Consider the following 11,835-nt stretch of genomic DNA (forward strand, 5'->3'; position numbering starts at 1 on the left):
GAAGCAATAATGGACCTGCAAAATGCTTATTTTGTTAGAATTAGTAAGATGTAAATGAGTTGTGGAAATTTCTTAGTAATACTTTGCAGGTGAGTTGTGTTAAAATGAATTTGGAATGAATGGAAATGAATTTACCTTTGCCATGGGGATTTATATATTGTTAGTGGAAGATGCATGGTGAATAATGGCATACTAAATACCATTGGAGATTTCTGCATAGTTGGAGACACATATTTTTTGTTTTCCATTCTACTTGTAGTTGCTTAGGTATGATATTTCTGTGTCTATATGTCTTGTTGAGAAACAAAGAAAATGTTAGCATGAGATGTATAGATAATATAAAGACATTCTAATATTTTCTTAGTGGAAGATGCATAGTGAATAATGGCATACTGAACACCATTGGAGATTTATGCATAGTTGGAGACGCATATTTTTTGCTTTTCATTCTACTTGTAGTTGCTTAGGTATGCTATTTCTGAGTCCATATGCCCTATTGCAAAGCAAAGAAAATGTTATAATGAGATGTATAGATAATATAAAGACATTCTAATATTTTCATAATTATTAATGTTGATTAAATTTGGTCGCTGTTGAAATATATGAAAAGTATGTTATGAAATAGAATGAGGTAAATAAATGGAGGAAACCTTTTAGTGATGTTAAAATATGGGTTGGAGCAGATTATCTGGAGGCGGCATTGAACGGAGAATTTCTTCTGCATGTTTTCTGCGAGCAATGTTTTTGTTGTCCTTCATTTTACTATAACAATCAAAACTGAATGCGGGGCTAATCCGGAGATCTTGTAGAGAAGGTACTCTTGAAATTGTTGTGAATGTGAGACCTTGACGTTCTGTTTTTCCAATGTCAATTGTTTCTTTTGGAAGTGTAATACCTTGAGATTTATGTATGGTTAAAGCCCAAGCCATCTTCAGTGGAATTTGTGCACGTCCATTTCTTTTTACTGCTGGAATAGGCAAGTGAGTGGGGTTTCATTCATCCCAAGGAGACCTGATGTATTTGGGAAAATCTACCACAACAAATGTTGGAATTTGTGGTGGTGTAGTTGATTCTTTGTAAAAGATGGTTACAATTTCTCTAAGGGAACCATTAACAAGTCCGGTTGAAACCCAAAGGTTGGAAGTTAAGATAACTTTTTCGCCATTGCATAGTAATACAATTTGCTCAAGTTGCTCGTCTTCTGAGGAAATGTTGGAATATGTGTTGTCATCTTCAGCAATTGATCTTGTGATTGGAGTGTTTAGAGATTTCATCATTTGCTTGTTATGGACCATTGTTTGAGCATTTGTTGGAAATAGATACATGGAATCATGGAATGAATGTATTTCATCTTCTGATAAAGAGGAATCTATGTGGGACATGAGTAAGTTGTAGTCTTCGATTGTTGAATTTTCACCTCTAATGTTCTGGAGAATGTTCCTGAAAGTAACTTGTACGATGTTGTCGCCCTGTTGACAAAATACCGTGTCTAATGTGATGACTGTGTTGAAGGTGTTCCACAATGCGCTTCCGTGGCTCTTCCCTGCATATATATAATCTAGGGCCAATCAAGACTTTTAATAGCTTGGATAAATGAAAAGAAAGATTCCTGAGCTATATAATAATAAATGTAGAATACAATTATGTTGTTGCCCTTTTAGAAAATGTCATATCAGTCGTCATTAAAAAGAAAAAGAAGGGAGTATGGGATAATGGCAATCGAGCCTTTGTAGGGAAACAAACCCAAGTTTGAGTCTTAAATTCAACATATCCATGTGGATATGAGGTGTGATGACTATGTACAAGATTCCAGGAAATAGAAATGTTAATACAACTGCAAGAGCATCAAAAACTCATTAGCAAACCTCTGCTTTATTCTTCTAAAAATCCTTATCGGGCTAAGCGAATATACTTATAATTTATGCATTTCAATCAAACATCAAACTGTTTTACAATAGTTCTTTATTTTTCTACAGAACTGGCTTCAATGTATGGAGCAAAGTAAAAAAGGAAGAAAATGAAGTAACAATTTTAGAAAGAGGAAAAATTAGAACGTGAGAGGATCTTGAAAACCAAATGTAAAATAACAAGCATCTTATTTGATATCTATAAGCTTATTCATCCCAAGGGAAGCTCTCAGATATTGATTTTGACCTCGTGAACTTCTTGGTCCATATGAATTTCACATGGCAAGTAAAACCACATGAGCTATCCTAAAAATTTCAAACCATTTATATATAACACATAGGAAATCTAATTCATGTCTAGCATGACTCTTTTACAATGCTCAGCCTGGTGTCAGACACTTAAATTTAATCATATTATCATCCATTCTCACTATTGCATGTCCCTTGTATCTGAAAGGCTATCTATTGTTTTAAATGTGGTACAAATTATATTACAGTTCATAAGATACCTGCCACATTGTCCTTGCTATATATATATATATATATATATATATATATATATATATATATATATATATATATATATATATATATATATATATATATATATTAATGCTAATGGTGGGTATTTGGTCAACTCATCCCAACTTCCCTTATCTTAAAACATAAGTTGTACTGTAACAGAGCTTCCAAGCAATTAGGAACAGGCCTAAACGGTGATTGAAGTGCAAAAGCACCCTATTTTAACTTCAAAGTCCATCTGCTCCTGCCTAGTCAAATTCCTGTGAAAGCACCCTATTTTAACTATAGAGTCCATCTGCTCCTGCCTAGGAAAATTCCTGCAACTGGCTCTTAGGATTGCCAAAGCACCGTTCCTCCTCCCTTCCAAGGCTGCAATTTCCTTAATATACGTTTTTCCATAACTTTTCCTGACCCAAAATTGCTAAAAGAGAATAAATAACTGCTCATCCTGGATAGAACATCTCTCTTGTTTTGATTCCTCTTTTATGTCAATATTGTCCATTTACTGATCAAGAAAACACATTCTATAAATTATATTATATAAAAATTAAGTCATGAGTTGAAAGGATCATGAATCAATGGCTATGACCTAGAAAACACAAACTGATTTCTGCATTTCTTGACAGTCAAAACAAATGCTGTTGCATTAAGGATGACGTGATTTTCCAGATATGCATAATAGCATATCACTAAATAAGGAAAACATGTAGTTCAGTAACTATAAATAAATTCTACAAAGGTGTGAATTGATAGTTAAAATGAAAGTGGAATGACTCCTTTAGCACAAAACCATGATACATGGAATTCTAGTTTTTATTCCAGCAGGTTACAATGAATTTTTTCCTGAAATAAATGGTAAGTAAACTTTATCAATATGGTGTGAAGAGTAAATATTCTAATGTATGTTTTATTCAATTGATGTTTGTGAGCAACAATTTCCAAGTGCTGTTAATTCTTTCTGTGTATACTTCCCACGGGTTTGATCATTGCAATATTTCTGCAATGATGCTACAAGAGAATAAATAGCAGCTTATCCTGGATAGAACATCTCTCTTGTTTTGATTCCTCTTTTATGTCAATCTTGTCCATTTACTGATCAAGAAAACACATTCTATAAATTACATTCTATAAAAATTAAGTCATGAGTTGAAAGGATCATGAATCAGTGGCTATAACCTAGAAAACATAAACTGATTTCTGCGTTTCTTGACAGTCAAAACAAAATGCTGTTGCATTAAGGATGACGTGATTTTCTAGATATCCATAATAGCATATCACTAAATAAGGAAAACGTGTAGTTCAGTAACTACAAATAAATTCTACAAAGGTGTGAATTGATAGTTAAAATGAAAGTGGAATGACTCCTTTAGAGTGTTAAGGCAGGGGATCTAATATACATACAACCCCTAATGGAAATGGGAAGTACCACTACAACCCTCAAGAATTTTTTTTCTTGTCCCATTTAATACCTATTGAGAATGGAAAAACCACTACTAAGACAACAAATAATGCATAGAAAAGCATGAAGTACATGTTGAAATGCCCTTGTTTTCAATAGCAGTCACTTTAACTGAAACAACCACAGGATGGTCTATGTCAACAAGTAGTGGGAGAACACCTATAGATTAGAGTGTTAAGGCAGGGGATCTAATATACATAGTGCATATAAAATAAGGAAATGTTTGGTCTGGCTCAGATAATTATGAGTTTCTAAACAATTCACACTCCATAATACATAGAGCTCCAGAATTAGTGCTCAATCCAGCGTATATAGGAGGGACCATCATAAAGTGGGCATTCTCTAACAAGGTGGGGACTCTACTGAGCATTCATGTGTAATATCCATCTGATGCTGGTAAAACTTTTCCAAAAAAGGTACTCTTGGAAACCTGGAAACTATTCATAATGAAAACATAGTACAAACTCATGCAGCTTTCTGGCCCACAAGCATACAATCTAGGGCCAACCAAGACTTTTAATAGCTTGGATAAATGAAAAGCAAGATTTCTGAGCTATATAATAATAAATGTAGAATACAATTATGTTGTTGCCCTTTTAGAAAATGTCATACCAGTAATGCAGAATACAATTATGTTGCTACCATTTTAGAAAATGTCATATCAGTCGTCATTAAAGTGGGGCTATGCTCCTGAGGGTTAGAGACAAAAAGCTTGTGTGAGGTTGAAATGTCCACCATTTTGTTGAACTGGAAATACATATCTTGACTTTCTTCATTGTCCATGTTTTAACATGATTTGAGGAAGTACGCACTTTGAATCAACCCCTAACGGAATGAGGACACTTCCTTAGCTTTGGGTTGGACATTTCTTTACCTGTGGGTAGCCCCGTGACACATAAAGACTTCTCAATATAACCCTTCATTGCATTGACTGAAGGGTAGCCTATGTTTGTAAGGGGAGCTGAAACCCCATTAAGTGTGAAAGGTCACGTCCCCAAATTTTCCCAACTAGTACTAATAACTCCCAACCTTTTTAGAGAACATAAAGCATCAATTCTTTTTGTTGGGTAAAGAAGCTACCCAATTTTCTTTTTTTTTGGGGACAAAAACTACCCAAATTTTGCCCTTGCATGGGAGTGGGGATGTGTTGCATGAAGCAGACCTCTGCATACTTCAGCAAAGGTGAAAAAAATCTAGAGCTTATCAGTCTCTAACTTCAGCTTATGGTCTGCTTCAGGCCAACTGTAACAGGTCTTGGCTGGGTGATAGCTACAAAGGTAGTGGACCTCCCAAGTGGAAATCAACAATATATTATTTCATTCCAAGCAACTCCCAACATAGGTTGCGCATCAAAAACTCATTAACAGACCTCTGCAAACTTCAGCAAAGGTGAAAAAAATCTAGAGCTTACGAGCATAGATAGGAGGGACCATCATAAAGTGGACATTCTCTAACAAGGTGGGGACTCTACTGAGCATTCATATGTAATATCCATATGATGTTGAGAAAACTTTTCCAAAAAAGACACTCTTGGAAACTTGGAAACTATTCAGAATGAAAACATAGTACAAATTCATGCAACTTTCTGGCCCAAAGGCATACAATCTAGGGCCAATCAAGACTTTTAATAGCTTGGATAAATGAAAAGCAAGATTCCTGAGCTATATAATAATAAATGGAGAATACAATTATGTTACTGTCCTTTTCGAAAATGTCATATCAGTCATCAATAAAGTGGGGCTATGCTCCTGAGGGTCAGAGACAAAAACCTTGTGTGAGCTTGAAATCTCCCCCATTTTGTTGAACTGGAAATACATATCTTGACTTTCTTCATTGTCCATGTTTTAACATGATTTGACCATAGGATGCTCTGTGTCAACAAGCAGTGAGACAACACCTACATATTAGAGTGTTAAGGCAGGGGATCTAATATACATAGTGCATATAAAAGAAGAAACTATTTGGTTTGGCTCAGATTATTGGTGAAACCGATTTCATGACCCAAAAAGTATCTAAAAAATTATGAGTTTTTAAACAATTCACACTCAGTGGAAATGAAAAAAAGGGTTTCTGTAACGAAAGTACACTCAGTGGAAGTATAAAATAGATAAAACTTGCAGAAAATAGATGTTACAAGTGGCTTAAGAGAAAAATATCTAGAGGAACCTCTCACATGAGATAATAATAATGCATACCCGAAAAATCTTGTAGGGCTTTCTCTTAACGTGTATAATCAATCTTCCATACACCTGCGGGTTTTCACAAACATCAAAGATAAGGTAAAATTTAAGATAACAGTGACCCAAATATATATGAAACCTCATAACTACCACCATAATATGCAGAGGGCGAGGGAAAAATGATTTGCAGGAAAAACAACCTACGCAGCCCTCATGTAGCGAACAAAGTCGCCTCGTCCTCTGCGGCCCTCGTCGAAACCCTTCTCCCTCTGCAGGTCTACCGCCCTCCTTTGTAGCAACTCCGCTGCGCCATCCTGAACACCCTCGCCCTCCTCTGCATCAAACATAGATATCCGTGGGCAGAACGGGTTTAGTGAGGTCGTTAGGGTAAAGTTAAACCGATTTATTAACTAAAACCGATTTATGAACAAAACTGATTTATTAACGTATTAGTTACTAGCAATTGTCCCGAAAGGTACAAAGAGAGGTCGATAGGATTATTAAATTGGAATTGTTGAATTTTTCTAGAAGTGATGTTGGTTCAAGTATCTTTCTGGTTGTTCTCTTGATCCTTTGTTAATATGGAATCAATATAATTTTCATCAGAGTAGACTACTTTGATCCAGAACACCAAAAAGAACATAATAAACCCTGAACACGTCAAATATAAATGAGGATCACAATTCCTAAGAAGAATAATGATAAGTTGTACTCTGACTCCTCAGATACTAGGAGAATAACTCCTGATACCTAAAAGATTGCAATATCAAATGATCATAGACAATTTTGCATGTCAATGATCATAATAATATCATATATACTAATTCTCAGCCATTACATTACACTAAATATATACTAATTCTCAGCGATTACTAGTGTAGTTCCAGTTCCAGAACTCCTTAAATTCACTGGAGGGCCATAACGATTACTTCCCTTCTAGGAATGCTTCATTCCCAAAGCATAAGATCCAAATTACTCAAAAAAGTATGACAAGGATTGACAGACAAATATAGATGGAGAGTACAACTCCCAAGAATAATAATAATGATAACTTATAGAACAATTTCTAAGATACTAAGAGAATATAACCCCTAATAAGTTATAACCCAAAATATCATAATTTTATTAGATAGTATAGAACAGTAATTATGAATTCACTATAATAATCTCCTATATATACTAATTCTTAGCCATTACTCACATAGACCAAATTCCCAAGGATATATACCCTTTGCTTATACAAGTGACACTTATATTTGCTAGAAGACCATAACATAGACCCGGCTTAATATATTCCAATGGTTTAATTATTAACATAAACATTGAGTTTACAAATAATGACAACGACGAAATAATAAATGTTTTATCACACATGCAGGAGAGGTATTTTTGCTGCCAAATCAAAACATAATCGGAGGTGACAATGCCAAACAGATAGCAATAAATGGTTTGAAAACTTAGTACAATTGAATGGAAAAGGCACCAAACAGCAAGCATTCAAAATATTTCCCGGAATTCTTATTGCAAGGTCAAACAGAACACATTCAAGCTTGAACCCCTTACAACTATAGTAACTAATTTGGATAATAACAATTAACCTACCAATAAGAAATGTCAAAAATAGTTAGGCTGCCTACAAAGTTACAAAAAGTTAAGTAGGAAAATAAGAATCATTCAAGATCCACAACAGAACTAAAATGAAAATGGCGAAGCCCCTACTGAACAAGGGAAATTACAAGCAAGTCCTTAATAAAGCTGAAACCACGAGTAAATTGCAGGGCTCTGGAATTGTTAAAAGATTCTACAAGGAATTAGAACAACCATTATACCTATTTATCTTTTTGTAAGTCTATAATGCCTATATTTATTTCGTAAAGGGGACATCCTTGGACACAGAGTCCCAATCTTGAAGGATATCCTCAACATCCTAGACATGGGGAATAATGTCGTCTGCAATTGATAGGGTGAAAATTGTCAAAGCCTCTCTTAAATTGTGGTATGTATGAATTGTCTTCATCTTCATTCCCTAACAACGTAATTCTTCCCATGTAATTTATGGCACTTAGAAAGAATTCCTCCTTGTGTAAGTCTTGCCATAACTGCTCCTTCCTAGATGCATATCAGTTTAAATAAACTCTCAACCCTGTGTGTCGGTTTCAACTCTTTGGAGAAAAGCAAGGACATAGAATCTAGTCCTGACTTCAAACACCAAAACCCAGTTTTTTTGGTTGTACTGTGAGATTATTTAATGAACTGTTTCACCCTGTCAACCAGAGGTTTCAATGTGTGACCAGAAAAGCAAACAATACTTTATGTTTAATAAATTTACTCTCTTATCATACCAACAATCTTCCAATGCTACAAACATCAATGATTTTCTCCAATCAGTAGCATGAAAATAACATATATGATACCTTCATATTTTTCCTCTTTGTTTTCTTGATGATAAATTTTTAAGAATATCGTGAATCTAAAGATACGACCTACTGCCTCCAGATAGCAGTAAACAAGAATAGCATCCAAGGACAGGAGCAACAACGAACTCTACCATCAACTTTTTCCTCTTTGTTTTTTTGATGATCAAGTTTTAAGAATACCTGGAATCTGAAGAGACAACCTGTTGTCTTCAGATAACAGCGAACATTAATAGTAGTCATTGGATAGGAGCAACAATCAACTTGTTTAATCAGCATATGGTCACAAAAGCCTCCAGAAAACAAACCAAAATGATGATTTTTTCAGCAGAAATGTATTCTTATTACCATTAACTACTTCATGATGGCAGCAACATCATCTTCTAGAGTGGTCTCTTCAATGTTTCATATTCTGAAGAAAAAATGGTTCCCTAGTTATTTTAACTTTTCATAAAAATGCTGCAAATTTAACAGAAGTGGCAGATTCAATAGCAGTGGTAAGGAACCTTAAATCCGGATAAATGCTTTGTGGGACATCATCAAATTCTACACCTGGAAGGCTTTTTCTTCAAAATTTTGCAATGAACAACAACAAAATCAACAGCCACGCCAATTTGAAAACCACACAAGTATCCAAGAGATGCAAAATAGTTGTACTAAACATAATTTATCCAGCACATAAAAACGTAATGTCACCTCAGCATTCTTAAAGAATCATTTCATCTGTTGCAATGTTTATTTGGAAAACGCATACAACATCCATACATTATACTATTAATCTATTCATCTGTGCAACTTACATAATGATAGTACGATTTCCAAGCATCATAACGGCAATAAAAATACAAACAACTGCAATAATTTAATGCAAAAGCAATGTTAGTGTCTGCAATAAATTAAGCCATGAAATTATTCTTAACTCAAACATACAACTCAAACATATCATTACTGATGTTGCTGTGCCAATCTTCAATATGATAGCTCCAATAAATGCCACTGATAGGCTGACAAAAGGTCTGCACATCATGACAATCAACTGCAGAAGATTTTTGTTGGAAATGATATGTCTACCATTGTGTAGCTGTGATACCACATTGATTTTGAGCATGAAGGTTTTCACAGTGAGTAATAAATGTACTGTGATTTTCTGAAATGTGTTTTAACAATTAGCCTTCCATTTCTTCATCTTCGTGCTCATCATCCTCGAGTGTAAGATCACCAAGAAGCTCATCCAAAGGTACAGAAGGAACATCTTCACCATCTGTCATAGACGCTGTATCTGCTCGCTGATAATTTTCATTTCTGTACAATGCAATCTTGGATTGCATCTCCTGGTCTTCCTCCAGTTCATCCAAAAACTTTTCATAGTCCTCCCATTCCTTCGCATCCTCCATTCTGCCTCTGGAAGATGGTTCAACCTCCATGGACAATGTCTTAAGCTTCCAAGGCCTAGGCTTGCCCCACTTCTTCTGGCGCTTCTCTTCGTTACTTTTCTTCACCAAAACCACATCTGGAAGATTAAGTCCTTTGTATTTATCCAAATCCACATCATTAGTATTTGCACCATAGAAATCAAAACCAAGAGCATTGTCACCAGGACTCAAAAGATGGCCCAAATGAGTTTTCACTGTAAAAATAGTGTCATTCTTTCCATCTTTCCAAAGTTTGAAACATGGGCTACCTTTGCCTCTGCCAATGAATACTTGATACCACCCACAGTAGTCAAACGCATCTCAACTTCAATATCCAATAAAATATATTCAGCCAACTACCAATTTGAAAGGAGAGGCTTAAAAGGAACCCTCCAATACTGATTCGCATCCATAAAAGCATGCCTCTAAGTAAATGGGTCAAGTAGCATAATATGGGTACTCATTTTTGTGCATAGAACAAGGTGACCTAAGTTACCCAAGTTTGCCACAACCTTTGGAGGGAGGAAAATAAAATCCTCCTTGCAAATAGGGCAGATCTGAACAAAGAAAGTGTACTTATAATTGTATGTATTGCTCTTTGAATCCTGAGACACAAGCTATTTGTCATTGCATTTCAAAATAGACACCACATTTCCCAAAAAGCTCACAAACCTAATTGCATGACTTCTATTAGCAAAGAAAAAATCAGCACCCTCGTGCACTTGTTTAACATTGACTGCCTGAGCAACTGCACCGTGCTTGAGAATCAATTGTTCCAGATAGAAGAACATTCTCCTGTGGCTAATATGTTTCCTGACTTGCACAACAACCACGTACTGATCTGGGTTGGACTGAACCCTTGTACAGTGTTCACACATATGATCTTGCTGAAGATATTCAACAACATAAGCCTGTTCCAATATAGCCCCATTGAGCACTTCGTTCTGTATTCGCAACTTGTCCTTGATTCTCTTAGAATGGGGTTCGGTCCATATGAATTCAGCATGTACAAGCCTAACCTTGTTCAAATTCTTGAGCCTCTTAATGAAAAATGTTAAGAGTTCCTTGGATTCTAATTGGGATTTTATCCATGTTTTGGGGGACTATAAATACGAATTACATTCAGGGCAATGAAGGATTGTTACGTGCTTTTGTAGACCTTCTGTGATATCCACTTGGGTTCGTAAACAATTAACACACATGTTTTTTGCGTTGGCTGGCATGGAAATACCGCACATAGAGCACAGTACTCGACTCGCGGTCTGTTGTACTATAAACATATCGACCATTGGACCCTCGGCCATTTCTACACTGTGTTAGACTGCGAAATGAAGGAATCTGCATCACTTTTTAGCACCTGAAATGTAAAACAAATAAGACAGAGAACATACTTAATCCAAACATTTAAGTGATATAAGAAACACAATATTTCAAGTATTTAAAGGTAAAATGCATTATATGTTTTTCATAAAATAAAACCCTAAAACCTACCCCTGCAGACTGTAAAGGCCGAGAAGAATTAACTGCTAAATTGTTCTAGCGTGATCAATTCAAAGCCTGAAATATAGAAATTTAAAAAGGATTTTTGTAGATCCAAAAAATGCGGGTAAAGGGTTAGTTAATGCCAACCTGGCAGATAACAGACAGGTCGAATTCCACCCTGAGAAATTGAAATTCCCTACAAACAACGGTGGAAGGCTTTGATAAAACCTTTGAACCGAAAATGGCCATGGCAGATGGGTAAATGATTTATTTTGCAGAGCAAAGAAAACTCAGTGAGAATGGAGCAAACCCTACATCAACAATACAAGGCTGTATTGATTAGGTATCACTCCAGATAATAAGGTCGTTTGATTGGGAGATGATTGGTTCGTCGCTACATTCCATGATATGATATGACTCGAGGATTCGAATGAAGAAGTGAACAGCATAGAAACAACC

General features: G+C 35.5%; 1 pseudogene; it reads right to left on the reverse strand.

Annotated features, from left to right (window-relative positions):
* Nucleotides 1-9,468: 9,468 nt before the first annotated feature.
* Nucleotides 9,469-11,189, reverse strand: LOC149176717 (uncharacterized; annotated as a pseudogene).
* Nucleotides 11,190-11,835: the final 646 nt, after the last annotated feature.

This window comes from Pinus tabuliformis, chromosome 4_1 (assembly GCF_031772625.1).
Source record: "Pinus tabuliformis cultivar Carrire ecotype Pingquan chromosome 4_1, CPIR1, whole genome shotgun sequence".
NCBI classification, from domain to species: domain Eukaryota; kingdom Viridiplantae; phylum Streptophyta; class Pinopsida; order Pinales; family Pinaceae; genus Pinus; species Pinus tabuliformis.